Below are 15,000 nucleotides of genomic sequence, written 5' to 3'. Positions count from 1 at the left end.
TTGGACTTTCATTCACACCATTTACCCTCCTAATCTGGAGTCCAACACGGATACAGAAGAACTGTTTGAGATAAGCTTTGAATTAAATCGCTAGGTGATAGTCATTATAATGTGTTGTGATTGACAAGTCTTTGGTTGTTGCGGATTGGTATCGAACTCGGATTTCTTATCCCACTCAAATCGTCTTGACTACCGTCTCTGTCCAGATGGATGAATAAACCGGTTTGGCAACACACTATCGTAGACTGATTATCATGAAAAGACTGTAGTGATTTATGATTCCTAAAGTATTTCAAATTAAGTCTTGAACCCCTGCGCTGGTGGTGTAATTGGAAGCGTGCTGCTCTCGCATTCGCTAAGTTGTGGGTTAGGTGGTCTATGTCCTGTCGTGTATAATAATGTGATTGGTCCAAAGGAGGACAGTAGCTGTAGAACGAAAATTCTCATTATGTATAGGAGAGTGAATTACATACATACATATACATATACCAAGGCTTTTTCCCCCTTCCAAGGGAGGTAGCCAAAAGGGGAAAGGCATAAAAACACTCCCACCCATTTCATCCCTAAATACACTCCACACCCCTCCCACCCTCCCTCTCATCTGAGCACCTCCTGGATGACGGGTCATCCCTGCACCCTGCCCACCGCCCTGGGTCAGAAGCAGTGTCGCAAGACACAGTGAATTAGTATAGCATAATACAATTGATGCATACATTAATGTAATCGGATTCAGTTACGCTTGAATAGGATTTCAGAATTGCAATGTGTAGGCGCTTCTGAAAGGAGAATCCGTCTTTGATGTAAAGATGCCGTGGTTGGGTGAGGGGGAATGCAAATAGAAAGTTGTTTTGGACGCAGTAACTTGGAAACGGTAGAAGATCACCTGATGTGCGATAAAAAAAAAAGTACGCATTATTGCTTGGTGTCGTAGAAGACATAAGTGTAAGTATATATTTGGATATGTATATATATTTTAGACATCTTTGGTATAATAAGAAAACAGTTGTGGATGTAGTATGTTGGTAATATTAGAGCATTAGTGAATGTGTAATGTATGAAAATAAATTCACAAGGAATAAGAGAATGAATGTTGGTATATGAGAAAATGTCAGGAGAGACACTATCTATTTTCAAAATAATTGCCTCTCGCATCTACACACTTCTGCATGCGTCTCTCCCAATCCTGGAAGACCTCCCCAAAGTCATTTTTCAGTAGTCCCTTCAGGTAACTTTCCGATGGCTTTTTCAGCTCCTCTGTTGACTGGAATCTTGTTCCCTTGATGCTGTCTTCCATGCGTATGAACAGGAAGAAGTCGCAAGCCAATACTAATACCAACAGCTTCAGATATCATCCCCACAGATATTCCACGGTCTTGCATCACTAACCTTTGCACTTCCTCAATGTTTTCCTCCTTGCGTGCACTTTTCGGTGCTCCAAATCTGGGTTCATCCTCAACCTGTTCATTTCCTTCAGAAAATATGTCAAACCACCGATAGAAACTTGCTTGGCTCATCTGTTCATCCCCATAGGTCTCCTTTAACATTCCATAAGCTTCTTGTTTGTTTTTCTTAAGTTTAATACAAAATTTGATGGCGTAACGTTACTCCATGTTACCCTGCATCTTGACAAGTGTTCACAGATTGGCAAACCGAATCAGACTGGTTCCACCACGTTCACCGCTGCACTCAGAACTATAAATATAGAAAGTTGCCATTTAGTCATTTTATAGAATATATGCATGTGTACTTCACCATGAAGTAGCATTTTGATCAAATCATATTTAATGTCGCCTGACATTTTCTCATTACTTATTGATCAGAGGAGTACTGTATATATTTAAACTAGTACACACACACACACACACACACACACACACACACACACACACACACACATATATATATATATATATATATATATATATATATATATATATATATATATATATATATATATATATATATATATATATATGCGCATATACAGTGGAGGACAAAACTTAGGCGCCAGGGTAAAAATAATAAATTTCCTGAAATAACCTACATTATCAGGTACCAGCTCTCTAGTACTTTGTTGGACACCCCTTTCTCTTGATACATTCTTGGAGACATTTAGGGACAGATACTGACAGATTTCGAAGCCACACAAGGTCCATATTCTTCCAAATACCCTTGATGGCTACCTCCAGCTTGGGGATGGATGAAGAATCGCGCTCACGTAACTTATCTTTCATGAGCGCCCAGATGTTCTCAACTGGGTTTGAATCAGGCGAATTACCTGGCCAATCTTTTACATAATCCACATCACAGAATGCAAACCATTCCTTAATGAGTTTAGCAGTGTGGCATGGTGCACCATCCTGCAGGAAGACATCTGTTTTGCACTGAATAAAACAGTCCTCCAAATGATCATCAAGTAGCTCCAGTAACGGTGAAAGTAGATTCATCACTCCACAACGCATTTTTCCGATTCTCCACTGCGTAGTGTGTATCGGTGGACCAGGAAAACTCGTGATGCTGGTGGAACCGATCCGCCATTACAAAACAAGCCCACAGGAAGGCCCAGGAAGACTACTTCTCGTACTCTGAAGGTACTGAGGAGACAGGTGGACGCTAGCCCACGTATATTCATAAACGAAAACACCTCAAAGTGAATTCCAAACTGAAACCTGTGAAAAGTCTGGGGTAAACTTACTCACTACGGTAAATATAACAAAAGAAACAATTAAAAGGTGTATAGACAAACTCAAAGTTAATAAAACCACCAGGGCCTGACGTGTTGGCATCCAAGAATCTTAAAAGGAAATTAAAAATGAGATTGTTGTTCCATTAGAAAATTATTTTTCAAGAAATCCATCATATCCGGAGATGTCCCAAGAGAATGGAAGCTAGCTAACGTTACTCCCCCCATATTCAAAAAAGGTGACAAAAGAAACCAAATAACTATAGGCCTATTAGTTTTGACTTCGATCGTAGGAAAAATAATGGAAACTATCATCAGAGATGCTATCGAATATCATTTAGAAAGTAACCGTTTGATAAAGGATAGCCACCACGGTTTCAGACGGAAACGTTCTTGCGTGACTAACTTACTCGAATTCTACAACACAGTTATCTCGAATTATGACAAAAGAAACAATATAGATTTAATATATCTAGACTTTGTAAAAGCTTTTGATACCGTCCCCCACGAAAGACTACTTACTAAATTAGCTTTGCATGGAATAAGTGGTAGTCTATTAATTTGGACCAGTAATTGGTTGAATGATCGAAAACAGAGTGTTGTTTTAAATGGAAAAACGTCCTGGATGGAAAAGTGTTGCAAGTGGAGGTTCCTCAGGGTTCCGTTCTTGGGCCACTTCTATTCATAGTATATATAAATGATATAGACCATGGACTAAAATCTACTGTACTCCAAAATTTTGCTGATGATACAAAACTGTGCGGAGTGGCAAATGATTCACTCAAACCAATTAGATATTCAAGAAGATTTAGATAAATTACAGCAATGGTCTGAAAAGTGGCTAATGAAATTTAACACAAGTAAATGCAAGGTAATGCACATAGGTAAAAATAACAGCAAGTACGATTACAAGTTATTTGGAAATTCGTTAACAAAAGTGGATAGTGAAAAAGATCTCGGCGTAATTATCAGTACGTACGACCTCAAATCATCCAAGCAGTGTATTTCAGCCTCTGAGAAAGCAAATAAGATTTCTGGGATTGATTGCGCGATCTTTTGATTTCAAAAGTCCATCACTCATTAACAAGCTATATAAAATCGATAGTTCGTCCACATTTGGAATATGCTGTTTCCGTATGGTCACCGAATCTCATTAAAGACATTGACAAACTGGAAAAAGTACAACGGCGAGCCACAAAACTGATTCCAAATATCAAAAATAAAATCATACGAAAATCGACTTAAGCACATGAATCTGTTTTCCCTAAAAAAGCGTAGACTCAGAGGTGACTTGATACAGGTCTTTAAGATTTTAAAGGGAATTGACAACATTCAAAAAGTGACCAAATTTTCACATTGAATGAGAATCAGACAAGAAACAATGGTCTCAAACTGTCCGGAATAGATTCAATTTGGAAGTAGGTAGAAACAACTTTGCCAACCGTGTAGTTAATGAATGGAATAAACTTCCTGCACCGGTAGTGCAATGTAGTTCAGTTCGAAGCTTTAAGAATCATTTAGATAAATACCTAAGTAAGATGCTGTAATTATTATAATTAATGTTATATTATTTATTTTGTTATGTTATAATTTGTCTAACTCATATACATTTATTATTAGTTATATGTCAATTTAATTATCATTTACTATTACCTGTTTGTTTGTTATTCAACTATACCAATGCATTTATTTATGCATTTTAATTGTTATTTTACATTGTTATAGTTTTAATTTATTATTAATATGATTTTTTTTTTTTTATTTTTTTTTTTTTTTTTTTTTTTTTGCATCCGACCTAGATATGGATCAAAAGGTCTCCTGTCGGCATGCTTTGCCTTTGTAATCCTTTGTAAATAACAGCACCACAGTTGAAGGAAAAGAACCCTAAATTATTTGGTCATGTGTCTGTGAGAAAAGTACGCCACCGCCTGCATGATGATCTGCAATTCTCAAACCACAATGCTTGCAAGAAACCACTTGTATTCATAAAACAGAAAAAGAACAGGGTCGTTTTTTGCCGCAAATATTTACAGTGGGATGTGGAGAAGAGGAAAAATGTGTTGTGGAGAGATGAAGCCACTTTCACCTTTACTGGAAACCGTCTTGGAAAAGTGATCGTCCTGACAATGATCCTTTCGACCCAAATTTCACACTCGGTACTGTAAACAAATGCGCAAGTGTAAGTGCATATTTGGACATGTATATATAATACAGATGTCTTTGATGTAAAATTGTCAGGGGGTAGGACTTTAATGAATGTGTGATGTGTAAAAAGAAGTACGCATTATTGCATGGAGCAAGGGAATCTGGGTGTAGCAGAATACGAGAATGTAAATGGGCATTTGGACATTTGTACGGTGTCTATTTCAGACGACCTTTGCTTAGAAATGCGAGTGCGTGTGCGTATGTGTTGGCCTGTACGTATGGAAGTGGCAAATTTGGACCACAAGCGTGTCTTACACTCGATGATGAAAATGACGTCCGGGGCAGCAAAACAATATACGAGTATTTATCTAATTCTTAATTATTGTTCTTTCTTCTTTTTCTTTTTGGTTTCTCTTAAGAACGGTGACGGGGTCGAGGTCGGATTCAGAAAGGAAGAAGGAAATGTGGAGGAGATGAAGAGGATTGAGGACGCGTGGGAAAAGGGTACGATGCCGTGGACGGGGAACATGTTTGCTCACTTCCTATCTCTCTCTCAGCTCTCTCTCTCTCGCGCTCTCTCCCTCTCTCTCCTCTCTCTCTCTCTCTCTCCTCCTCCTCTCTCCTCCTCTCTCTCTCGTCTCCCTCTCTCTCAGTCTCTCTCTTCCTCTCTCTCTCTCTTCTCTCTCTCTCTCTCTCTCTCTCTCTCTCTCTCTCTCTCTCGCTCTCTCTCTCTCTCTCTCTCTCTCTCTCTCTCTCTCCCTCTCTCTCTCTCTCTCTCCTCTCTCTCTCTCTCTCTCTCACTCTCTCTCTCTCTCTCCTTCTTCTCTCTCTCTCTCTCTCACTCTCTCTCTCTCTCTCTCTCTCCTCTCTCTCTCCTCTCACTCTCTCTCTCTCTCTCTCTCTCTCTCTCTCTCTCTCTCTCCTCTCTCTCTCTCTCTCTTCTCTCTCCTCTCTCTCTCTCCTCTCTCCCTCTCTCTCTCGTCTCTCTCTCTCTCTCTCTCTCTCTCTCTCTCTCTCTCTCTCTCTCTCTCTCTCTCTCTTCTATCTCCTCTCTCTCTTCTATCTCCTCTCTCTCCTCTTTCTCCTCTCTCCTCTCTCTCTCTCTCTCTCCTCTCTCTCTCTCTCTCTCCTCTCTCTCTCTCTCTCTCTCTCTCTCTCTCTCTCTCTCTCTCTCTCTCCTCTCCTCTCTCTCTCTCTCTCTCTCTCTCTCTCTCTCTCTCTCTCTCTCTCTCTCTCTCTCTCTCTCTCTCTCTCTCTCTCTCTCTCTTTTCTCTCTCTCTCTCTCTCTCTCTCTCTCTCTCTCTCTCTCTCTCTCTCTCTCTCTCTCTCTCTCTCTCTCTCTCTCTCTCCCTCTCTTTCTCTCTCTCGATTCTCCCTCTCTCTCTCTCTCACTTCCCCCTCTCTCTCTCTCTCGCTTCCCCCCCTCTCTCTCTCTCTCGCTTCCCCCTCTCTCTCTCTTTCGCTTCCCCCCCTCTCTCTCTCGCTTCCCCCTCTCTCTCTCTCGCTTCCCCTCCTCTCTCTCTCTCTCTCTCTCTCTCTCTCTCTCTCTCGCTCTCTCTCTCCTTCTCTCTCTCTCTCTCTCTCTCTCTCTCTCTCTCTCTCTCTCCTCTCTCTCTCTCCTTCTCGCTCTCTCAATCTCTCTCTCTCTCGTCTCTCTCTCTCTCCCTCTCTCTCGTCTCTCTAGTCACTTCCCCCTCTCTCTCTCTCTCGCTTCCCCCATCTCTCTCTCGTTTCCCCTCTCTCTCTCTCTCGCTTCCCCTCTCTCTCTCTCTCGCTTCCCCCCTCTCTCTCTCTCTCTTTCTCCCCCCCCTCTCTCTCTCTCTCTCTTTCTCTCTCCCTCTCACCCTTCCTCTCCCTCCTCTCATCTTCTCCCCCTCTCTCTCTTTCTCCTTCTCTCTCTCTCTCGCTTCCCCCTCTCTCCCTCTCACTCTTCTCCCCCTCTCTCTTCTCCCGCTCTCTCTCTCTCGCTTCCCCCTCTCTCTCTCTCTCGCTTTCCCCTCTCTATCTCTTTCGCTTTCCACCCTCTCCTCTCTCTCTCGCTTCCCCCTCTCTCTCTCTCTCTCGCTTCCCCCTTTCTCTCTCTCTCGCTTCCCCCTCTCTCTCTCTCTCTCGCTTCCCCCTCTCTCTCTCTCTCTCGCTTCCCCCTCTCTCTCTCTCTCGATTCCCCCCTCTCTCTCTATCTGTTCTCTCCCCCTCTCTCTCTCTCTCATTTCCCCCTCTCTCTCTCTCGCTTCCCCCTCTCTCTCTCTCTCTCTCGCTTCCCCCTCTCTCTCTCTCTCGCTTCACTTCCCCTCTCCCTCTCTCTCTCTCCCTCTCGCTTTCCCCCTCTCTCTCTCTTTGCCCCCTCTCTCTCTCTCTCTCGTGTCCCTCTCTCTCTCTCTCTCTCGCTTCCCCTCTCTCTCTCTCTCGCTTCCCCCTCTCTCTCTCTCTCGCTTCCCCCTCACTTTCTCACTTCCCCCTCACTCTCTCGCTTCCCCCTCACTCTCTCACTCTCTCTCTCTCTCTCGCTTCCCCCTCTCTCTCTCTCTCTCTCGCTTCCCCCCTCTCTCTCTCTCGCTTCCCCCCCCTCTCTCTCTAGCTTCCCCCTCTCTCTCTCTCTCGCTTCCCCCTCTCTCTCTCTCTCGCTTCCCCCTCTCTCTCTCTCTCGCTTCCCCCCCTCTCTCTCTCGCTTCCCCTTCCCCTTGCACTCTCTCTCGCTCCCCCTCACTCTCTCGCTTCCCCCCCCTCACTCTCTCACTCTCTCTCTGTCTCTCTCTCCTCTCTCTCTCTCTCTCCTCTCCGGTTGATCCCTCTCTCTCTCTCCCGCTTCTCCTCTCTCTCTCTCTCGTCTCTCTCTCAGCCCTCTCTCTCTCTCTCTCTCCAGCTCTCTCTCTCTCTCTCTCTCCCACTCTCCACTCACTCACTCTCTCGCTATCTCTCTCTCTCACTCTCTTTCTCCTCTCTCACTCCTCTCTCTCTCCTCTCTCTCACTCTCTAATCTCTCCTCTCTCTCTCTCCATCTCTCTCTCTCCTCTCTCTCTCTCTCTCTCTCTCTCTCGCAACTCTCTAATCTATCTATCTATCTATCTATCTATCTATATCTCTCTGAGTGTATGTATATGTATGTGTATTTGTAAGTGTTTATTTGTGGTACATAGGAAAGGAACAACACTCGCTGGGTTCTGTTTTTGCTCTCCAATTATCACATCTAGCCTAGACTTTATGTATTGTATCAATTTTTGCTACATCGTGTGTGTGCATGTGTGTGTGTGTGTGTGTGTGTGTGTGTGTGTGTGTGTGTGTGTGTGTGAGTGTGTGTGTGTGTGTGTGTGTGTGTGTGTGTGTGTGTGTGTGTGTGTGTGTGTGTGTGTGTGTGTGTGTGTGTGTGTGTGTGTGTGTGTGTGTGTGTGTGTGTGTGTGTGTGTGTGTGTGTGTGTGTGTGTGTGTGTGTGTGTGTGTGTGTGTGTGCGCGTGTGTGTGTGACTGAGTGAGTGTAGGTGCACATGTGTATTGAACAGTTTGTGTTTGTTTTGTATGTATTGTTTGAATCCAAAAATGAAAGATTGTGGTTTGGAAAATTTTATTAAGGAAATGGTAGAGTCGTGGAAGGAGAACTTAACACCAAAGTCTAAGTAGGGAGGAGCTTACACCAGGAGGCGCTAAGCTGAATTTATCAAGTTTGCTCTGCGCACTCAAACATCCGGCAGTCATTGGTAGCTGGTAGGAATCGAACTCAGGAATTTACGGTTTTGAAACAAGAGGAAACACCATCACGCCACAGTGCCAAAAATAATAATGGAAAATAAATAAATAAAAAGATCCTGGAGAATGACCAAAATTATTCATTTATACTCAAATATTTCGAGAACCAGGAAAAGGGTAAAAATAAAATAGGTGAATAATCAGATAGATAAGTAAATGAATGAATATATAAAAGATCCAAAAACTAAATAGAAATGAATGAATTGATTAATCAATTAATTAATCAATTCATTTGTAACTAAAATGCCAATGGAGCGCCACTACGTTGTAGAAATAACATTTTTTAAAGTTCTTAAATTTAGTCAGGTGTCGGTCGAGGGTAAGTATTATGAATGTCAGTTTTCTGGGTAAGAGTTTGGCCTTACTTGCATCACCGGATATTGGCCGAGTAGATTTGTATGTAGAATGGCTACGTTTTTTATGAACACACATTTAGTTCTGGAGTTAGATGATAGTTTGTTGATTATGTGTAGTATTATCTGTGTATGTGTGTTTGTATATAAATATTTTTGTGTAGTTATTTTATGCATGTGTATATACCATGGATAATAATGTACATACATGTAAATGCGTGTTATCAATGTAGTGTGTGTGTGCGTGTATGTGTGTGTGTGTGCCTGTGTTTGTGTGTGTGTATTTACTTATCTAGTTGTAATATACGGGAAGAGAGCTAAGCTCATAGTGATCCGTCTTTGTATCTTTCAGCATCTAGTTTGTTCTTAAATTCTTGTATAGCTTTTGTACACACTGTTGCCTCATCCAATTTGTTCCAGATATCTACCACTCTGTGTGTGTGTGGAAAACCATTTTTTTCAGACCGCTTCTATAACTATCCTTTTTGAGTTTCTTTTCATGTCCTCTTGTTTTTCTTTTATCCCACTTTAATAAATCTTCTTTGTAGAGGATTCCCTTCCCTTTCATAATTCTGTAAATGGCCAGTAGATTTCACATTTTTCTTCTTTGTTCCAGAGTTGGTAGTTCAAGCTTTAAAAATCTTTGTTCATATGTCAATTTAGAGAGTGTTGGTGTCATCTTTGTTGTTGCTCTTTGGATTCTGGTTGGTGAGGTTATTTAATGTTTGCTGGAGAGAGGGTAGAGTGCCGGAGGACTGGAGGAGTGCCTGTATAGCTCCTCTTTACAAGGGAAAAGGGGACAAGTGTGAATGTAGTAGTTTCAGAGGGATTAGCTTGTTAAGTGTAGTTGGGAAGGCTTATGGGAGGATCTTGATTGAGAGGATTAGGAGAGGAACAGAAGGAGTAATTGGTGAGGAACAGTGTGGATTTAGGACAGGTAGAGGTTGTGTAGATCAGATCTTTGTGGTAAGACAGATATGTGAGAAAGCTATAAGAAAGGGGAAGGATGTTTTTTGGGCTTTTATGGATCTGGAAAAGGCTTATGATAGGGTAGACAGAATGGCACTGTGGGAGGTTATGCAGATATACTGGATAGGAGGAAAGCTTCTGGGAGCTGTTCCTAGTACACTGCCATCCTACCCCGAAGAAACAAGCAGTCAGCCTCCTCCGCCGCCCCCCACTTCGGTCACTCCACAGCCAAACGGTAGTTCAGCAGTTATGTCTGAATGACTGCCCTCAGCCAATCGCTGGCCAAGACGTCAGCCTAGTTCCCCTATATAAAGCTAGGCATTCCCCACACTCAACAGACTCGCTTCTAGCTAGCTGCCAGCTTCGCCCCTCTGAATTGAAGTAATCATTGCTTGGACAACCGACGACTCGACGTGCCAGGTTTCAGTCTTACCCATTCTCAAACATTCTACATATCTCATTCCCCGTTTATTCCTATTGTGTGTTAGGATTAATATTATTATTGTTATGACTCAGGCTGGAAAGATATTTGTTAACCAAAATGGCATACCGAGTGCCCAAGCCACAACAAATTTAGAAGGGGAATATAGAACGCATCAGACATTTGGTATGCCAAAAGACAGGACAGTATAAACCATTTAATATTTCAGTATGAAATATAATCAAACATACAACATAAATTAACTAAACAATAATAATATTAATCCTAACACACAATAGGAATAAACGGGGAATGAGATATGTAGAATGTTTGAGAATGGGTAAGACTGAAACCTGGCACGTCGAGTCGTCGGTTGTCCAAGCAATGATTACTTCAATTCAGAGGGGCGAAGCTGGCAGCTAGCTAGAAGCGAGTCTGTTGAGTGTGGGGAATGCCTAGCTTTATATAGGGGAACTAGGCTGACGTCTTGGCCAGTGATTGGCTGAGGGCAGTCATTCAGACATAACTGTTGAACTACCGCTTGGCTGCGGAGTGACCGAAGTGGGGAGCGGAGGAGGAGGCTGACTGTTTGTTTCTTCGGGGTAGGATGGCAGTGTAGTAGGAAGGGTGTCATTTAGGTGAATGGGTACTTTGACACCTGGATGGGATACCGTGTCACCTGGCTAGGGGTAATATCGTGACAATATATATATATATATAATATGTATATATATAATATATATATATATATATATATATATATATATGTGTGTGTGTTTGTTTGTGTGTGTGTGTGTGTGTGTGTGTGTGTGTGTGTGTGTGTGTGTGTGTGTGTGTGTGTGTGTGTGTGTGTGTGTGTGTGTGTGTGTGTGTGTGTGTGTGTGTGTGTATACATATATATGTATACACACACACACACACACATATATATATATATATATATATATATATATATATATATATATATATATATATATATATATATATACATATACCAGTTTTCTCAGCCTCGGGTCTAGTACTCTAAAAAATCATTCCTTTCGGTCTGTTCTTTCTTTTTTATTTGCTTCATTTTTTAGTATCTTTTCCCTCTCTTTTTCCTCGTCACTTATTTCTTTCTTTATCCATACATTTTTGTATTTTTCACTATTTGCCAGCTTTACTAATTTTGATAGTACTTCTGCTATCGTTTGAGACCTTAGTTTGATTTTTAGTGGTCTATATTTTTTCTTTAGAGTATTGTTCCATCCTATGTACTTCTATTTCATTGTCTATTACTTGTCCCTCCTTTTGTATTCCATTCCAAATTTCTTTTGAAATTTCTTTCTCTTCTTTTTCTCTTTGGTATCTTGGTACATTATGTTTTCTTTAATACCATAAACTACTGCGGACTTTTTTTTATCCACTGTCTCTGATCCAATTCTCTTTTTCCTTAATTACTTTGATTACTGTTTCGTTGGCATTTTTTCCACTTGTCGCTGTACTATTTCTTTAAATGTTATTTTTTTCTTGTTCCACTTTCCAATGATTTTTTACTTCTTGGAGATCTATCTCTTTAATTGTTTCTCCAATTTTTTCGGTCACTGCTTGTATTTGTTCTTTCACTTCTTTTTTCAAAGCCTCTTCTTTTCCATTCTTTCATTTTCACTTCTGATCATGTTTAATTCTTTTTTTAGATCATTAAGCTCCCTGTTATTCTCGGCATTAGCTCTTTTTAGCTGGTTCACCTCTCTGTACATTGCCCTGTATTCAGCTTTCAGATCCATTATTTCCTCTATAAATTCTGTAATCTCCCGACTTCTTGGAACATTTTTATACCTAGATTCTCTTTCGAATTCTAAATTTCTACCTAGTATTCCACTTTATTTTATAAACCCTGAAAATACATAATTATCTAACCTTTGAGCTGATATCGGGGTTTCAATCATACAAAATTTCTTAGCTATGACCCCCAACGGTGATTCCGTTCTGCTTACATCCAATCTTCTCTTCGTTGGTTCACTTTTTTTTTTTGTCTTTCTCCTTCATCATTCTCCATTTTGTGTATCTAATAATAATGCTGAATTTACCCTATTTTATTATTTCGGTCACTCGATAAACACAGCTCTCTTTCCGAAAGCAAATACAGGCCAGATGTTTCTATCGAATTTATCGAAAAAACGCCGTATATCAGAGTTCGTTTCTAGCCGTCTGTTTCCGCCTGTGGATCGTGAAGTGTGTGTGTGTGTGTGTGTGTGTGTGTGTGTGTGTGTGTGTGTGTGTGTGTGTGTGTGTGTGTGTGTGTGTGTGTGTGTGTGTGTGTGTGAGTGTGTGTGTGTGTGTGTGTTGTGTGTGTGTGTGTGTGTGTGTGTGTGTGTGTGTGTGTGTGTGTGTGTGTGTGTGTGTGTGTGTGTGTGTGTGTGTGTGTGTGTGTGTGTGTGTGTGTGTGTGTGTGTGTGTGTGTGTGTGTGTGTGTGTGTGTGTGTGTGTGTGTGTGTGTGTGTGTGTGTGTGTGTGCGTGTGCACGCACATGTGTTTATATGTAAGATAAACTCATACGTTGCTACTGCTATATATATGTACATACACTGTGTACATATGGCTGGATATTTGTACGCTCCTAATAGCATTGCACGTGTGTGTGTGCACGCTTCCGTGCGTGGGTGGGCGCTGACGGTTGACGTGGCTTTTCAGTTATGTGTTGGTTGAAGTGTCGGTGTTTACATGAAGAAGTGGAAGAGGGAGGGAGGGAGGGAGGGGGAGGGAGGGAGGGGGAGGGAGGGAGGGAGGGGGAGGGAGGGAGGGAGGGGGAGGTACAAACATCCTTCTGTGTCCAGTGTTTACTTCCATGTCCGAGTGTGAAATGTCAGTAATGTGTTCATCTGTCAGTACGAACTGTCTTACAGATATGAACGTAAATTATCTCTTGGAAAAAATTATAGTTGCTCTAGGAAATGATAGAATTTTGTGTTTGATTCAGAGGTCCCGGACCCCTGGCTGAAACGCGTCTTGGGAGGTCGGGACCCCATTTCGCTCATGGTCGGAGTCCATCCTCTTTGCATTTAATAAATTGCTCGTTGTAAGCCAGAATAAAAATTCTGAAAAAGAGGGTCACTGGGTCGTATGAGTTGAGGAGGACGTAGGTGCTGTTAAAGAGATTTCCCTCGGTTGAATAAAATCGTCTGGGTGAAGCCAGAATAATATATGTCATCATTTCTTTCTTTATACGTATTGATCTATTATTTATTCATTTTTGTTTTTCTATATTTATTTTTATATTTACCATCATTTCCTATCTTATTTTATTCCTATTGTTATATACATATTTTACATTTTTCATATCAATTTTCTTTATTTAATCTATTACTGAATGAATTGTTTTATCTATTTATTTATTGATTTACTTATTTATGCATTATTTACCTATCTACTTTATCTATTCAATTTATTCATGTATTCATCTTTAATTACGTACTTATTTATTTATTTATTATTTTTTTATTTATTTATTCATTCATTCATTCACTCATTTTCACACAAGCCCAGCTATCATGTTTAGAACACTTCCTTCTTCTGGCCACGTCCTCTACCACCACCACGGGCAAATAGAAGAAAACTGTATGATAATTTGGGGGTGAATAACCCGGTAGGGTCGTCGAATGGGGCCTCAATACATACTGAGGTCCTTGGAGACCACGTGTGCAGTGAACCCGCACTTTGGAGCGATGAGAGTCTGGCGCAGTCAATATGCGGGCACTTTGTTTCATCTTATTTTGTTTTGTTTAATTTTGATTTATTTTTGTGTCATACTTGTATTATATTTTTGTGTAATTTTTTTGGTCTCTATTTTTTTTTCTTCTTTTTTTCGTTCTTTGAACTTTGTTATTGTTTTTCTGAAGTAATGTCGACTTTTGTGGTTCTTTAAGAGATTTTGTACCACATGTATAAACAATAAATATCCTGGTCTGGACTTTCTCCTGGTTATAGGGTCTCCTTTTGTAACCTGCATTAGAAAATTATAGTAATAATGATGGATAAAAATAGAAGAATGAAAAAAGGGGGGGGGGAGGGAAAGGGGGCGGGAAGAGAAAGAGAGCCAAGTGAAGAGAGATGGGTGGATTTAAGGAGGGTAGCCGAAATGAGAGCCAGAATAAACTAAAGGTCATCAGCATTCATCTTTGAGTCGGGGATGGGTCTCCAGTTATAGAATAATGCAACATTTTGTAGGGGCGTCACTAATATTCCTAAGAGACGGATTGCATAAACTTGTGCAGTCAGTACCCCTTACTGTAAGGTTTACGGAAACAGAGCCAAGGAAAAAGAGATTCTTTTTAGGGGGGGAGGGGATAAATCGGAGAATCGAAATTGACTTCGTCCTACACACCGACGTAGGAGAGATTGATAGACAAGGAGTGGATTTCCTGCTGGAGCTGACGGCGGTGGAATAGAGTTTGGATAGACTTCCTACGATCACAACAGGATACACGGAGGAGGAGCAGAAGGAGAGAACAAAAGAAAAAGAGGAGGAGGAGGGATGAAAATAGTAGTAGTTCTAGGAGGAGGAGGAAGATATGGGTGAGTATGCCCCTGATGAAGTCGTGCTGAAGATGTAATATACAAGAGCGCTCTGCTTCGTTAGTTTCTTTTTTCCAAGTGGTCTACTTTGCTTAAGTGGCAGAATATTTGGGAATATAACACTGGAAAACACA

Source organism: Oratosquilla oratoria, chromosome 35 (assembly GCF_046742065.1).
Source record: "Oratosquilla oratoria isolate Oo_2021 chromosome 35, ASM4674206v1, whole genome shotgun sequence".
Classification (NCBI taxonomy): Eukaryota; Metazoa; Arthropoda; class Malacostraca; order Stomatopoda; family Squillidae; genus Oratosquilla; species Oratosquilla oratoria.
The sequence above is the reverse complement of the archived record's forward strand: the minus strand, read 5'-3'. Positions refer to the sequence as shown.